Source organism: Athene noctua, chromosome 1, assembly GCF_965140245.1.
Source record: "Athene noctua chromosome 1, bAthNoc1.hap1.1, whole genome shotgun sequence".
Lineage (NCBI taxonomy): Eukaryota > Metazoa > Chordata > Aves > Strigiformes > Strigidae > Athene > Athene noctua.
In genome coordinates this window covers 113,701,950-113,718,391 of record NC_134037.1, presented here as the reverse complement: position 1 = coordinate 113,718,391, position 16,442 = coordinate 113,701,950, and positions in this window count along the sequence as shown.

Here is a 16,442-nt window from a genome sequence, read left to right as displayed (position 1 = left end):
CAGGCTTCCCAGATGCGTTCTGAGTATCTAGGAGCGCATTTTCAACTGGAAACCGTGCAAGTTAAACATCTGGCATTTTAAGGGATCATTCTTGTCCAAGAGGAGCTGGTTATTAAGTATTTCCAGGGAGCATTGCTATCCCTTCTTGTAACAATGAGGATGGTAGATTTTTGTAAGGGAAAGAGAGAGAGAGGAGGGGAAAGAGCCTGTTTCATCTGCATAATGCCCACCAGGATAGGTCCTTTCAGATATTTTGGGTTAAGAGTTGTAATTTTGAATAATAGATAGGAACTTGAGCCATGTTTTTCTGGAAAAATGTTCCCAGAAGAATGCAAAAACAATTTGTGATTTGAGTAGATAAGGAAGCTTTTTGGAATACGTGGTTTTGCTCTGCCCTGTGATTGGTACCATTCATAATGTATGCCTTATGTTTATGCTGATTTGTTATGAAGATCTGTGGTACTGTTGTCCACATTACTGTAAATACGCTGAGTTGATTAGTTTGAAGACAAAATGCTTCTTTAAAAGTGATTTTTTCCTAAAATTGCTCTTGTTCTGATCAGAATAGCTTCCCAAATGCAAAGATGGTTAAAAAAAAAAACCCCAACAAATAAAAAACACAAAACAAAGCCAGCTATTAAATCTGTCTGACCTTATCAATGTAAACTGTGCTGACAGGTCTCATCTATGGGTGTATGCAGTTTTCCCAAAAGGCATCAGTCCTTCTTAGGTCAGCTTCTGTCTTTGTCAACAGCAGATTTAATCTGTAAGAATGTGTTCCCATAATGGACAAAAAGTTCTCAAAGCTACAGTCTTGTCTTCTTATTACAACAAATGTAATTTTAAATTTACATATGTTTAAGAAAAAGTAAACATTTTGTGGGCAAAACTAATGTACTCTAATCTGAATCTTTTGGGTCTGCATTATAATGTATTTGTCTTGCCTGCAAGATGGAAGAGGCATACTTAGGTATTCCATGTACTATTACTTTGAACCTTCTGTTGATATTATAAATTTGTATGAATATTGACACTGTATGAATTTGTACTGGGACATAAGAGGAAACATTCCGTAAATTAAATTAATACCATAGGCAAGTGTATGGAAAATCTGTACCATAAAAGATACACATTACAGACAGGGATAACTGTTTATTTGAATGCTGAAGAGAAATATAAATAACCTGCCTGTCCCAAGTGGTCATGAATTACAACCTTAACAATAGTGACTGTGCCTCTTGTGTATTCATGTTGAAATTCATATCAAGTAGTCAGATAATTACATGATACTTCTCTTAAACTGCAGGAATAAAAAATCCCAAATTAATCCAGATGGACTCTCTTCCCTCCTCAACATAAGCCATATCATCAAAGTAAAATGCTCAATTAATTAGTTACATGACTTGTCAATACATCATGCTAATATCATCATCCCACAAGAAGAAAACAGCACCTGCAACACTGTCAGATTACAGGCAGTAGTGGACACAGATTTGAGTAGGAAAAAACAGTTGGATGCATTTATTTTCCAGTACTCTTACTATTAGTTTGTCTGGGGTAATGAGACATAAAACTACTAGATTGACTTTCTCAGGATTAACCAGGAAATAAGTAGCAGAATAAAGCTGTGATACTGCATCATCTACGTTAAAGGTGATTACCTAATTTACCAGACAAAGCTTCCTTCCTATCTTTTAAATATTCCTATCTTTTGATATCTAAAAAATAACTTTTCAAAGACAAATAAACTGATGTCCATTTTGTGAGGAAATTGGGGCACACATACTAAGCCATTTGACAGAAAGTGATAGCAAGTCAGTATGAGAATGAGACGTATACCCAGAGTCTGAATTGTCATATGCTGATTTATTAGTGTCAATTCTTAGATGAGGACCTCTTTTTGCAAACTGATACTGTCTAGTTTTTATATGAAGGGTTTCAACCCAGTTACTGTTCATACAAACATTCATTCACTTTCTAGCATTAATTTGGCATTCCAACACACTCTTTATACTCAACTAAGAAATTACCAGATGCTTTTATTGGTTTAAAGATGTTTGAATATGCTTTGATCCAAGAAAGCTGCAAGTACTTACCTACAAATTAGGAGATCAGCATGCCATACCACTCAAAATCTATGAGATTTTCTTGCCTGTAAATCAGGCATAACAAGAGATGGATGAGTGATAGCAATCCAGAAGCTCTGAACTCTCCATTTACTCTTAGCTGAACCAAACAGAACTTTTTAAGTGCCACTGTTAGCAGGCACTTAAAAATTTAAATTGGGGTTGGGGTGGGTAGGTGAAATTATGAAAGCTTTTCCTCCACACTATTTTTAGTTTTCTCTTCCTATGAAGGTAACCTGTAACAAGATTCTTTCCCAAGGCTGTAATAAGCCGAATCATTTTTGGTATAATTAGATTGACCTTTGTTGGCCAGCACCCAAAATGAACATATTTCCCTTTTCCTTTAACAACATGCTGTTAATCTGTATTTTGTTAGAGTAATTTTTTATGTCTTTGCATTTTCACTTATGAACCCCCTCTTCCAGTGTGTCATTTTTACTTGGAGCTTGAGATTTAATGAAAAAATCTAATACCAAGCAGAAGAAGAGGGCTAGTGATAGGACAGATGGATTCACAGAGTGGGGGATTATAGTTTTTTTTTTTTAATTTGCTTGGTTGGTTTTGGGCTGTGTTATTTATGGGAGCCAGACTCTGAAAGATGCCTCAAAAATATTCATAGTAATTCTCTGTAAAGCCTGTAACGTGTTTCTAAATTTCTAAATTTTAGTCTGTCAAATAAATGCATAGATGTTGGACCAGTGTCAAGTAAATGCACAAATTTCTATTCCTATAACAGCTATAAAATGGCAGTAGCTCCCATGTGCCTGGGAAAGCCGATTTTTACTAGCCAAACATCCACTGACATGCTGGAAAGGTTAGTTCTTGTCTTGCAGTATTAGCGTGGCCAGCAGGGACGGGGAAGGGCTCTCACCCCTGTACTCGGCACTGGTGAGGCCTCACCTCGATTCCTGTGTTCAGTTTTGGGCCCCTCACTACAAAAAGGACATGGAATGACTCGAGCGTGTCCAGAGAAGGGCAACAAAGATGGTGCAGGGTCTGGAGCACAGGTTGTATGAGTAGCAGCTGAGGAACTGGGGGTGTTTAGTCTGGAGAAGAGGAGGCTGAGGGGAGACCTCATGGCCCTCTACAGCTACCTGAAAGGAGGTTGCAGAGAGCTGGGGATGAGCCTCTTTAACCAAGTAACAAGCAATAGGACAAGAGGTAATGGCCTCAAGTTGTGCTAGGGAAGGTATAGATTAGATATTAGGAAGCATTTCTTTCCCGAAGGGGTTGTTAGGTGTTGGAATGGGCTGCCCAGGGAGGTGGTGGAGTCCCCATCCCTGGAGGTGTTTAAGAGTCAGGTCAACATAGCGCTGAGGGATCTGGTGTAGTTGGGAACTGTCAGTGTTAGGATAATGGTTGGACTAGATGATCTTCAAGGTCTTTTCCAACCTAGTTGATTCTGTGAAACCTTCAGCAATCAGTAAAATACTATGTCTCTATTTTATGTCAGACCAGACTGACAGTCTCTTCTGGGTTAAAAATGTGTGACTTTGCTCTATGTCTCAACCTTGCAACCTTTATTTCGAAAGTCTGATTTGAGTCCAGAGGGATCTCTCTTAGTCCAGGAGCTAGTGTTTTTGCCTGAGGGCATTCTTTCTCCAGGTAGGTTCTCTTCTCAGGGGAGAGGTGGTGTATTGGATGTGGATCACACTCCTGGATATATTTCATGCAAACACTACTTTTACGGAGAATCAATCAATAATCTACTTCCAAATCTTCTATTCTCTTGTCTGTTTGCCATATAGACATGAGCTCAAATCTCCCACTCTTATGTTTGTTACAGTCTCCTTAATTGGGGAAATACTATTATGGGGTTTGCTTTTCAATCACTGCAGATGTGTGACTCTAAAGCAATATTTCCAATTGAATTCTGTCTTTAATTCTGCAGTTCTGTTTATGTTTTGGAGTATTGTGATTCCTCAGCATTCTTGGCTTGTGTTGTTATCACCTATATCTCCAAGATGAAGTTGTAGTGCTGTGGTTCCACATTACCCTTGCTACAGCTTCCTCCTCATTAATACCACAACGGGCCATTTGGCAGCCAGAGGGAATTAAATTAAAAGTGAGGCCAACAAGAAGATCAAACGAGTGTTGAGGCAGCAATATCAGCCAAAATTAACTTTGGGGAACCTTGAAATAGAGGGCAAAATAGTTTATAAGCAGTGGTTCCTACAGAAAACTTTGACAGGTTCCTTCTACTCTGGTAGAACCTGTTTTAATATTCAACATATTATTTACAGGGTTAAAGACAACCGTTTTTCTGAATGGTGCTTCCGAAGTTACACGATGATGCTGTTGGTTTTCAACATTTTAGAGAACAAAGCACCTTTCAGGACTAAATCAGGGAGAACGAATCAAAAACACGCCTGTGTTTTCTGTGCTTGATAGTTGCTTTTAGGTTGCGTGACATCAACCCCCTACTAATTTTTACACCTATTGTTAGATATTTTTAAAATAAATATATGGGAACGAAAATTTATTAGCTCAGTCTTTCTTCAGTCTTATCTGCTAAATTTACAGGCATATCCATTTGTCTTATAAACCAAATTCCTAAATTTTTGAACAATTCTTGGTATATTGTGTTGCGTTTTAGGTTTTTGCAAAGATGGGTGCTCCAGATCCCATCCCATTAGCTTGTTGGATGAGTCAGTGTTTTTGCCTTTTCCTCCTTCAAAATAATACCCTCCCGTTTCAGTGCAGATTGGTTTATGTCACTTTAATTCATTTAATGTAGTATTTAATAATTTATGGTTACTGAACTATTAAACTAAAAAGTGATTACTTCAAATGACATTGCTCTGTGAAACTGTTACAGAGGGAATGAGTTCAGCGGAGGAATCCACATTATTATCACTCCAATTTTAGCTGAATAATGTAATAATTATTTTAATTAAATGGCTTATTAGGTACAGAATACATCATATTAAATCACAACAAATAATTCAGTGTGTGGACTGCAAGCTGGGTTAAACTCCCAGAATGTCTCTTGTACCATACTGACCCTCTGTATGGAAGAAGCTAGTATGAACAACGGATTTCAATTGTCTTTGAGAATAAATGTGTGAGACTGTATTCCTTCTCCTTTACACTAAATTTAGAATGATAGATGTAAGAAAACCTAAGTATCAGACCCTTTCCTGATTTAGACACTGTGCATTTCTATTGGCTCAGTCGTCTATAATGGAAGATAAGACAGGGCAAAATTCCTTTTAATGGTTTTTAATAAAATAAATCATCATTATTCAGTAATCTTGAAAATAGTTCAAGCCCTTCCCAAGAATCTGAACAGAAGAACAGATTCCCAAGAATCTGAACTGAACCACTGGTCACAGTCATGGCCAGGTTATCCAGTAACTAAATTAGAGGAGGGACTTCACAGCCTTTTTCAAGGGTATGAAATAAATTGGAATAAAATAGTGGTACTTTCAGGAGTCTTCCTCAGTTTCAAACATTTTGTAGCCAAACTAGTCAGGGAAGCCTTCAAGCTCTTACAGCTAAAACTGATTCACCAAATAAGAAATGCATAGGATTTGGGGGGTTTTTGTAACAATGTTAAGCCATACATAAGAAGCAAGTTTCTTTTTCTCTATTTGGGCAACTGCTAAGTCCATACTAGAAAAGTTTGTTCGGGTCAGCTGCCTGTTGAATTGAGTTTTACTTTTGTTTGCCTATGGATTTGGGGGTTTTGTATTATCAGTTCTTACTGTTTCTATGATTATGATATCGTTTTGGGTTTTCTATTATTTCTGTTATTGATTTGCTATTCCTCGTGGCTTGTGAAAACCCATTTGAAAAGAGCAGGCTAAAAAATGAACAGAAAGTTAATGACTCCCTTCAAAGTCTGTGATTCTTCCTACATTATGTAGACTCTCTTTGAAATATAATCCTGGAATACTTCAGTTCATTTGGATTTGTCTTGTTTTCTTGACTCGGCTTACTTTTAAGGAAAACAAATTGGACTGTTGTTATGGTTGCTTACCTCCTTCTGGCAGTTGCAATGGTTAACTGCCCTTATGATTCATAATGTTTTCCCATCTGCTGCTTGCTTCTGTTCAAGATGCTGTGCATTTTTAATCTTTAAATTGTTAGGTCTAGGTTGGTTTGGGGATACATAGCTCCATCAGAGAGTCTCCTAAAGACAAGATTCTCCTACTGCCATTTCTTCCAGATGGAGGTTGCAATTCTGTGAAAACAAGTGTCTATAGTGCATGGGATGGAGTGATATGTACACTAAAATTATTTTTGAAGGGGAAAATGTAAATTCTATTTTCAGTGCTGATCCATTTCTGTCTTCAAGAAGTGTATTTGCAGAGTGGACAGCATATCTTGCACTGGCTAGATTAGTTACCTTTAAAACTCTCTTAAAATAAACTGGCATAAAATTGCAGGTACTGGTAGCAGAAATGGTACCCAGGCAAAACAAAATGTACATGTAGTTTATTTAGACGATTCTTGATAGGGTGCTCAGTCTGAGTCATTTAAAGAATATCTGATTTACAAAGAGCAGAAAATGTTCTTCCACTATAAGATGTATGAAATTGCACAAATTTTAAAAATCATGTCTGAAAATATTCATTTATTTGTAAGATTCCTACCACTTGATCTAACACAGAAATACAGCTGTTTCTCTGTAATTTCATTCAGTTAGCAATTAAGAAAATGACAGGTTATTCTTGAATCCACTTCCTTCATTCGGGAATGAGGGCTTGCATATATGAAATATACATATATATATATATATATACACACACACACACATACTATCTTAGTTAATTCCCCAAAGACATAAATAACTCACAAGGAATCACAACAGCCTTTCCTGCTTTTGCAGGAAATCACCTTAAATCATGTACACAAGGCTTCAAAGTGTGTTCATATGTGAATGGCTGCACACAATTTAATTCAGTAGAAAAAAGAAAACCTGCAAACCCAGTTCACTTCTCAACTAGTTAATACTGGAAATGACCCATGCCACCATAGGCTATTGCAGCTGAGGAATGACCTTATTAAATATTTATGCCTAAAATTTGCTACTAGGTTTATTTGATTGCTCAACCTACACACAAACACAATTTTGTTTGGCTCAGTTATAATCTCAGATTCATGCTAGTTTTGTTGAGATCATAATTTATTTCATTGTGGGATCATTTATGGTTATGTGATTTAGCACAGTAAGCATTGTGGTTTTTGTCACCTATTAGAGTCAACAGGTAACAATAATAAAGAGCCTAGACATCTTACACAGATAGTTCAGCATCTCAAGATGCAGCTTTAGTGACCAAAGGCTTTGCTATATAAGTTGGATGTGTTTGTAGATTCTCTTTTTGACTAATGACTTGAACCGTGGTAGTGGTGGATGCCCATTTTCTATGTGGTATGTGCGCACAAAGTGTACAGCAAACTCCCTTAGCAGGTTGCCTGAAGGGCCTAGAGGGACTTGGGATGCGTTGGAGTTGGGTTGGCCCTGACCAACCATCATGGGCCCTTATCTAGGCTGTTGTGGCTGTATCATGTTAATGGAGATGGGAAAGCATAACTCCCAGCCACTAATAGTAACTTAGTCATGGAAACCATCACCATTCATTGTAGCATCCCTTCTGAAAATGTCTTCAGCAGCTTTTATAAGCTTGAATAACTAGTTTTACTGTTTAGATTTTCGGTATTTAAGTTTTAATCAAAACTATCAAGTGGATAACTTTGAGTTGGTTTTACATCTTCTCATCCTGATAGGAAGGGCCTGAGGTGCAACACAAGTTCTCTGTTCATATTTAATCTTCTGTCAAGTGTCTAAACACCATTCAACAGCTAGAGATGGGCAGGAGGATGCTCCAGCTCTTCTCTTCTCTACAAGTATCTTCTCTTTCTTTACCATTTCATGGGGATTTGGACTACAGCAGAAGAAAGGAAGTGGCAGGATTTCTACTTCCAGCCCTGCTTTAGCCTAGTTTAACACATGCAAGTTGCAGCCTCTGGGGTGACTCAAGGGAGAGTTAGCAAGATTTTTGGGCTCTTGGAATTATTTAAACAGTCTTTAGATTATTTAATATTTTCTCTGTGGCTCAAGAAATGCATGCTCTAGGCAAATTCTGCCATTCTGAAAGCTTAAGTCTGTGCCACATGTCAGAGTATAAAAAACTTTTAAATACGTGAATAGTTTTCCTACATTTTTTTTTTAAATATTGTCACAGAGTAACAATTTAATCTTCATAGTCAAGCCATGCATGAAATCTGAATGTGTCCGTACCTGATGCCCTACTTGTATTGCAAAATGGATCTTCAGTAAAAAGCATAGAAATATTTTGCAGGTAATTTTCTATAAAAAAGAGGTCTTAAAGTATTGCTGCAACTTTCTGATGTGAACTCCTCCCTACAAGTTACTGTCTGCTTCTAAAATATTTTCAATGATCTTCCTGAGACTAATAGTAAATCAGAGTTGACAAGCTACTTAAGAAGTTATCCTAAAATATTATTAGCTTATTAGATGGCTGTCTATGTTTAAAAACTAATTAAGAAAAAGAAGAATCACTTTTGAATCTTCCAAGTTTGATGATTTGGAGCAGATCCTCAGCTCACTGTAATTCAGTTGATCTCAGTACAGCCAAGGATCTGCAGTCTTTCATTCAATCAAATTTTTTGCCAACCCATTTCTTAACTCATGAAATTCTGCACGTTCTAAATAATGTCTGTATCTTCTCCTGTCTGTAATTTGAATAAGATGAAGAGCCTGTTTGCTTCCTTGGTAATGGAATATTGGGCACACTGCACAATGATAACAAGCACCCTTTTAAAAACAGCTTCGTTATGCTCCCTTCAGGTATTGGCAAGGGCTGGAAGTGAGACAGTGGGTGAGATGGATCATTAAGCTGATCAGAGATGGCAATTCCTGTGTTTTCTCTGTTCTCAAGGACGACAAGATTTTAACCAAGCATGAACATTTTACAGCTTTCTTGTAGGAATCTGTTTTATTTGTTTAGGCATTAGGGAAGAAGGTAAATTTCCCAAACATTGTGGGAAAAGCTTGTGCCAAGCTGGCTTTAAACTAAAATTTCCAGAGGAGGAGAACCTCAGTCCATCTCGCTCCTACCAGCTTGATGCCAGTGATAGCAATAGATGACCAGAGCCTGGAGAGGTGTCACAGGTCAGCAGGAGAGCACAAAGGAGTTTTAGCCAGTAAGTCAGCTTCATCGGGACCCAACTTAAATGCCTCTGTGCAAATGCATGTAGTTTGGGAAATAAACAAGAGGAGCTGGAGACATGTGCATGCCTGCAGGGCTGTGATCTTACTGGCATCACAGAGACATGGTGGGATGGATCCTATGGCTGGAGTGTTGGAATGGAAGGATACAGGCTTTTTAGGAAGGACAGGCAGGGTAGATGAGGAGGGCGTGTTGCCCTCTATGTCAGTGACCAGCTGGAGTGCACGGAGCTCTGCCTGGGGATGGATGAGGAGCTGGCCCAGACCTCATGGGTCAGCATTAAAGGAAAAGCAGGGACAGGAGATGTTATAGTGGGGGTCTGTTACAGGCCACCCGACCAGGAAGACCAAGTGGATGAGGCTCTCTATAGGCAGATAGGAGCAGCCTCACACTCACAAGCCCTGATCCTCATGGGGGACTTCAACCATCCTCATATCTATTGGAGGGACAGCACAGCAGGGCGCAAGCAATCCAGGAGGTTCCTGGAATACCTTGATGAAAACTTCCTTCTCCGAGTGACAGGGGAGCCAACGAGGAGAGGTGCTGCGCTGGACCTTGTTCTCAACAACAAGGAGGGGCTGGTGGGGAGTGTGAAGCTGAAGGACGGCATTAGCTGCAGTGACCATGAAATGGTGGAGTCCAAGATCCTTAGGACAGTGAGGAGGGCGATCAGCAAGCTCTCTACCCTGGGCTTCAGGAGAGCAGACTTCGGTCTCTTCAGGGATCTGCTTAGCAGAGTAGCATGAGATAAGGTCATAGAGGAGCCTGAGAAAGCTGGTTAATATTCCAGGAACACCTCCTTCAAGCCCAGGAATGATGTATTCTGACAAAGTCAGGTAAAAATGCCAGGAGGCCTGCAGGGATGAACAAGGAGCTTCTGGACTAACTCAAAACACAAAAAGGAAGCCTACAGAGAGTGGAAGCAAAGATAGGTAGCCTAGGAGGAATATAGAGAAACTGAGCAGCCAGGGATCAAGTTAGGAAAGGTTAAGCTCTGATAGATTTAAATCTGGCCAGGGACATCAAGGGCAACAAGAAAAGCTTCTATAGGTACATTGGTGATAAAAGGAAGACTAGGGACAATGTGGGCCCTCTCCAGAAGGAAATGGGAGATTTGGTTATCTGGGATATGGAGAACATTGAGGTATTCAACAACTTTTTTGGCTCAGTCTTCACCAGCAAGGGCTCTAGGCACACCGTCCACAATGCAGAAGGTAAAGGTGGGGTTTGGGAGAAGGAAGAACTGCCCACTGTAGGAGAAGATCAGATTTGAGACCATCTAAGGAATCTGAACGTACACAAGTCCATGGGACCTGATGAGATTCATCCGTGGGTCCTGGGGGAACTAGTGGATGAAGTGGCTAAGGTACTGTCCATCATATTTGAGAAATCATGGCAATCTGGTGAAGCTCCCACTGACTAGAAAACGGGGGGAAAATAACCTTCCTTTTTAAAAAGAGCAAAAAGGAAGACCTGGGGAACTAAAGGCCAGTCAGTCTCACTGCTGTGCCTGGCAAGACCATGAAGTGGATCCTCCTGGAAACTATGCTAGGGCACATGGGAAATATGGAGGAGATTGGTGACAGCCAACATGGCTTCAGTAAGGGCACATTGTTCCTGACAAATCTGGTGGCCTTCTATGATGGGGTTACAGCATTGGTGGATAAGGGAAGAGCAACTGATGTTACCTACCTGGACTTGTGCAAAGCATTTGACACTGTCCCACACAACATCCTTGTCAGAACTGTCTGGATGATTGCACTCAACAGTCAATGATGTTGCAGTCAACAGTTCGATATCCAAGTGGAGAGCAGTGATGAGTGGCATTCCTCAGGGGTCAGTGTTGGGACGGTTCTGTTTAACATCTCTGTTGGTGGCATGGACAGAGTGGGATTGAGTGCGCCCTCAGCAGGTTTGCTGACGACACCAAGCTGTGTGGTGCGGCCGACACGCTGGAGGGAAGGGATGTGCCATCCAGAGGGACCTGGACAGGCTGGAGAGGTGGGACTCTGCAAACCTCATGAAGTTCAGCAAGGCCAAGTGCAAGGTCCTGCACATGGGTCGGGGCAATCCCAAGCACAAGTACAGGCTGAGTGAGGAGTGGAGTGAGAGAAGGCCTGCAGAGAAGGACCTGGGGGTGCTGGTTGACAAGAAGCTCAACATGACCTGGCAACGTGCACTCACAGCTCAGAAAGCCAACTATATCCTGGGCTGCATCAAGAAAAGCATGACCAGTGGATCGAGGGAGGTGATTTTCCCCCTCTACTCTGCTCTCATGAGACCCCACCTGCAGTGCTGTGTCCAGCTCTGGGGATCCCAACACAAGAAGGACATGGACCTATTGGAATGAGTCCAGAAGAAGGCCCTGAAGATGATCAGGGAGATGGAGCACCTGCCTTACAAGGACAGGGTGACAGAGTTGGGGTTGTTCAGCCTGGAGAAGAGAAGGCTCTGGGGAGACCTTATAGTGTCCTTCCAGTACTTAAAGGGGGATGCAGGAAGGATGGGGAGGGACTTTTTACAAGGGCATGTAGAGATAGCACAAGACGTAATGGTTTTAAACTGAAAGAGGGTAGATTTAGATTAGATGTAAGGAAGAAATTCTTCACTATGAGGGTGGTGAGGTACTGGAACAGGTTGTCCAGAGAAGCTGTGGCTGCCCCCTCCCTGTCAGTGTTCAAGGCCAGGTTGAACGGGGCTTTGAGCAACCGGGTATAGTGGAAGGTGTCCCTGACCATGGCAGGGGATTGGAACTAGATGATCTTTAAGGTCCCTTCCAACCCAAACCATTCTGTGATTCTATGATTCTGTGAAAAGTCTATAACATGGATGCATAAGGTGATGATGAATTTATATTTAAGTGACAATTTATAGAAGACTGTTCACTGAGGAGCAGAGCTTAGAGTCTTTTATTACTTTGTAAAAGTATTCAAGTATACATTTGGCTTCTAGTTTTCACAAGGATTGCCATTTTAGAGGGGAATGAGCTGTTTAGGATTTTTTCCCCAGGAATATAAAAACCTCTTCTATTTATTTTTACTTAAGTATTGGGGACCTGAAAATGGCAGGCATGTAATATCTTATACGAATAGTTAAATGTGTGAGAGAAAAAAATGCTCATGTTCTTACTTTAAAAAAAAAAAAAATGGATATATGCAACATATTTGAGGCACCAACATCTAATTAGAAGAATTACTGGACAAAAGTGTTTTGCTTTGGTATTCAGAAGAAATTATAACTGAAGGATAAATTAAATTCTGGCATCTAATAAGGAGAGAATTGCCTAAAACTCACTAAATGACAGGGGAAATAAGGTACCTTACTTCATTTGACCCTTTCATAAATCTGCAGTCACCTATAATCATCTTAAAAGCTTAAATATTCTTTGCAAATTTGACTTCCAGACTGCAGCTCAGAAAAATACCCCAATTGAGGGTAGCCCCATAGCACATACTTAAAGTGAGCTTTTCAGGACAGTGATTTTTTAGTCATGCATGTTCCCATTTCTCAGCCTTAAGAAGAAGCTGTGATGATTTACGTTAAGAAACTCTTTTATTTTCACATCTGAAAGCTTTGCGAGCTTCAGTAATGAAACATGCATAAGGAAACACAGAGATGTTTTGATATTTTCCCTGCAATGTTGTTTTGGAGTGTCCTTACAAAACTCATTTCTCTGTGATCTCTTGTCCACAGAAAGAAGCTCACTATAAAAGGAGAAGGCAGAAACAAGAATCTGGTGATGGATTAAACTATAAATACAAGTGATAGCAACACTTTTAACAAAAAGCCTGTTAACTACCATTTAAATCTAATCTTGGCCCTTGTAGAGTCAGAAATTCAGAGAGAAGAGTATTCAGAGTTGGAGGGGACACAAAAACAGAACAGCTGTGACGGAGCCCTGATGTGGGTAGGTGTGACTGGGAAGTGAGGAGCCCACCGGCACCCAGACTGGCTGACCCCTGGAGAGGAGAGCATCCCTCCACCAGCCCACGGAAGGGGCACACGCACTACCAAGGACCGCTCCAATGACTTCTGATGAAAAGCTGCAATGTTGATGTTAAAAGCAGATTTTTTACATGCATGTGGGTTTGAATTTTTTACATAACATGCCCATGGTCTGTGTTTTCTAAGGGACTGAAAGAAAAGCGTGCAACTTCCTCAGGTTTCCAGTGATGTTCACATCCCTCTGGGCTGTTTGAAGTGCTTGATTGAGATCATATGGTGTGCTCACAGAAATGGTATATTTATTCAGCAGTGTGTGTGCATTTAAAGTCAATTTGTGTGCATGCCAGGGTGTATAAATATATGCAAATATATCTCAAATTATATAAATATATTTATGTAAAATTAGACCACTCCATTTTCCCAAGGACAAATGCCTCATTTTGACACATTATGCTGAGGTACCTCTGTAATGACATGGTGTTAGCCTCCATGTCACTGTTGCTTATCTTTCGCATTCAGTCTGCCTTTCAGCTGAACTGGAAGTACTCAGTTTGTGGTTACCATATAGCCTATAGCGTTTGTGGGATGACATTTTATATGTGCTTATTTTCAGATTTCCTGGAAGTTGTTTCAACTTCTGAATTTCACTGTTGTCACCACCTCTATTCTGTCAGATAAAATGCATTGAATATGTCTGTTTGTGATTGCATGGTAATATTTTGTAGAGGACGTTGTATCCCTGCCTCTTGAAACATTTCAGTGTTTCATATCACCCATTTTCAGTGTGGATGTGTAATGAATGAAAAGGAAAATAAATCCAAAATTGAAGTCCAGTGTCTCAGGCTTTGTAAATGCTTCCAAAGGAGCAATGATAAAACAAAGGTTTTTATATGACCTGGTTTTGACAGGTGGCAGCATCTCGCCTGCAAGCTCATTGTGTTTCCCATCTGGCATGAAGTGGTAATGACAGTCTATAAATAAGTGTTAAACTATTTTTGTCTTAACAGGTTATTTGTTTTCCATTTCACTAAAGGTTGCTTGAGTGCTGATGGTTGCCTGATGAGAAGAGTTTGCAGCAGTGGTGCTGATAGATGTCCTTTAGCAGGAGGCACGTATCTCTGAATATATTACATGAATGTACGCAGATGTTTACTGTGAGGTTCAGAAGGGGGAACTACTTCTCCTCAGGCTGTGCAGAGCTCCTGGGACCACAGGCTCTGTTGACTCTGGTACCCTTGTGCACAGATTCACATTGGCAGAAGTCTTTCACCTTCTTCTCAGCTGCAATTCAAGCTTTCCATGGAAGCCCACTGGAGTGGTACAACATATGTTTGGCAAAAGTGACTATGTGCTGCCAGGGGATCCATGCTATGCTGCACAGCACCTTTGTTTTGTCCAGCAGACTGGAGTCCTTATCAGGGTCTGGTGATACTCATACATGCCTTAAGTCAGTCTTTCAGGGATGGTTTTTATATGAATACTTCAAATGTTTCTGTTACAAAATAGAAACAATTCAGGAAAACTGTTAGTGAGATGAAATTATGCTTAATAAGTTCTCCAGTGACTTCCATATTGTGCCATACAATAGTTAGTTACCACTAGGTAAGAATCCTTCTCTTCACATAGTCTTTTGGTGAAAGTGCCTACACTTCCATGAAATGATTTCTAGTGAAAGCTGCCTTTTAAGCTTTCTCACTAATAAAGGGTCCGAGCACCATCTTAGATGCCTTCAAAAGCCCCACACTCCACTATTTCAAATGTTTCTGTAAAACTTTGCTTGCAATAGAAGTGTTTATGAACTGTATGTGAATCCTTAATACCTGAGATGCTATTTAAATGAGTTCCCATGTCTATTCATTCCATTTTAATTAAAAACAATAAGGATATTGATTGATTAAAAGACCATAATCAGGTCTTTTTTTAAAATATAAGACTAATGAAGACTGTCACAATAATCTCTTCAGACTAAATCATCACTGTTGTAAATAAAGTCAGTTAGTTGTCAGTATCAAACTTGGAATTAGTTCTGTTTGTGCATTGTAGGACATTCTTTTTATTATTTGATCAAAGTCTCCTATTTCTGGATTGGTTTTATTACTGTGATGTCATGAAGCTGTTTGGTTTTTTTCAACCTGCATTTCCTTTACCCTTGATAAAATTTCTAAATATGAGTGAGAAAACTCTCACTTCCTCGTAGGAGGAATACAAGGTAAGGAGACGTATTTTTGCAGCATGTTCTGACAGAGAGAAAATTGTCATTAAACAGTAAATTCTAGCCTTGCTCATGGCACGTCATGGACAGGATCTGGGCTTTGGGAAATATTCAGCATGTGCCTTTGAGATGTGTGTCCCAAATCCTTACTTGCTTTGGATATATTTGCTCTAGCTGTAGACATGAAAAGAGATCAATTTCTTCTGATTTGTGATGAAAGGTGGTCACTTCAGGTTCCCTTTCAGAGTAGGGACTTTTCTAATGGGACTATTGCTAATAGGTCTCACTTTTCTGAAACAAGGGAGCCAACAAAAGGATTTTTTATTATAAACAACCAGAATATTCAACCAGTTGTGTTTTAAATTCCAGGTTTCTATACTCTTTTGTTGGTTTTATGATTAATGTATTTCTGTATTTCACTGGAATTACAGTTTGTGTGTTTCCACTGTTGCAGAACCTCAAGGGCACAAAGGCTGTTAGCATGTGTTGAGTAGCTTTTCTTGATTATTTCCCAACTGGTGTTCGTAACAAGATCCTGCTGCTAGTCATCAAGCAGGCAATGCATTGAGAGAAACATTTCCAAGTCCTTTCCTGGGTTATTGTCATCCTTCCAAGGCAGCATAGTTATACATTAGAATAATAAAAAACCGCAAACAGACAAGAGATTGCTCTTGTTTCGTCCCACCCCGAGTCATAAAACTAATGTCTCCATAGGAATTTTATATGTACATTTCTGATGCTTCTTTTTATTTTGATGTTCACAGAATAATCTCTAAGGACTTCCTTTTTTTCCCCTTCTATCTCCTCCCACCTGCCGCTGCTCACCACAGTGTCAGAATTGGATACTACTTGAATCCTACTCTGGGGTTCTCACCTGTTTTGGAGTCTCTTACCTTTCTCTCAGTTTGTAACTGTGCACTGCCTAAAAGAATGCTCTTGGGGTATCTTATGTTAACAAAA